The 1,385-nt window shown below is 41.6% G+C and overlaps 1 non-coding gene across 1 annotated transcript; it reads left to right on the top strand.

Moving 5' to 3' along the window:
- The first annotated feature begins 847 nt into the window (after nt 1–847).
- On the top strand, nt 848–929 carry TRNAS-UGA (transfer RNA serine (anticodon UGA)). The gene has a single exon. It is a non-coding gene; the product is annotated as a tRNA-Ser (tRNA).
- Nucleotides 930–1,385: the final 456 nt, after the last annotated feature.

Here is a 1,385-nt window from a genome sequence, read left to right as displayed (position 1 = left end):
TGATGGGTTTATAAGCCACAAGTGACGTCCAAAATCCAGACCGAAAGCGTGCTTAGCGAGACTATGCGCCTCAATATTTGTGGATCTACCTTCGAAGATGAAAGGGGCACTACAGTAGTTACTCCAGGAGGACCCGGGGCATTGGCAACTCCAAAAGGCAACTGTTTGCCCGGAATGCAAAATGCGCGCATACTACCTGGCCGCCTGTAAAGTTTGTTGAAAAGAATTCAAAATCGATTGACTACAAACGGCGTAATTTGAACGAACATGGTATATACCAATATGTGTACATGGCATGTTATTCCAGATTATTTTAAAAGGTTTACAACATACTTTTTTTTTTCTTCTGAACAAGCAAACGAGCTCGGATCAGCAAATCCACTCTCCGATTTGTTTGTTTTTGCTCAAGCAAAATGTCTATAATTCCCCCCTTGTATGTCAGTATCAGTATTTACCCTCCCAGATACTGTGTTCGAGGTGAGGTGAAATGAAATGAAAAATGCTGCCTAAATCTGACCGCGAAAAATGATTTTGTAGTATCGGACCGGGACAGCGGGACACGGACGAGTGGTTGATGCACGGCAACAGTGGACACTCGACAGGTCCACAACAATAACGCTACCAACACATCTCCGTCGCCAATGCACGTGCCGCGTTATTCTAAACCCAAAACTCTCAACCCCCGATAATAATAATAATAATAATGATAATGATAAATAAACAGAACTGGTGATTCTAGATGAAGGACGCGTGCTGCTTCCCTGACGAGCTAAAAGCTGGTCCATGCAAATCTGGTCACTGACAAATGCCGTCTTTATAGAACCTGAAGGAAAATAGCACACGCAAGGTCGATATGTCCGAGTGGTTAAGGAGACAGACTTGAAATCTGTTGGGCTACGCCCGCGCAGGTTCGATCCCTGCTGTCGACGATTTTTCTCCCTTGTTTTTTTCTCCTTCTTTTTTCCTTGCCAGTGTTCCTCTTATGTATTTTTTTTCTTTTATGATTTGCACGAGGAAATAAAATTGTTAAGGATGCATTTTTCGCATTGCTATTATATATTCCCTCCGTTCGGAATTACTTGTCGCGGAAATTGATGTATGTAGATGTATTTTTGTTCTAGATACATCCTTTTTTATCCTTGCGAACGTTCCCCTCCAGTAATCCTTTTTTCCTTTTATGATTCGCATGAGGAAATAAAATGTTAAGGATGCATTTTTCTCATTGCTATTATATATACTCCCTCCGTCCCAAAATTACTTTATCCATTTCTGCGACAAGTAATTTGAGACGATGTAGTATTTTCATAAAGGTGAATGCACGTACAATTTACTTCATTGGAGGTTATGTAGTGTGCGTGGGTGCTTACCTGCTAGGCGCAGGTTTG

This window comes from Triticum aestivum, chromosome 1D (genome assembly GCF_018294505.1).
Source record: "Triticum aestivum cultivar Chinese Spring chromosome 1D, IWGSC CS RefSeq v2.1, whole genome shotgun sequence".
NCBI lineage: Eukaryota > Viridiplantae > Streptophyta > Magnoliopsida > Poales > Poaceae > Triticum > Triticum aestivum.
Note: the sequence above shows the minus strand (reverse complement) of the source record. Positions and strands in the feature narration are given on the sequence as shown.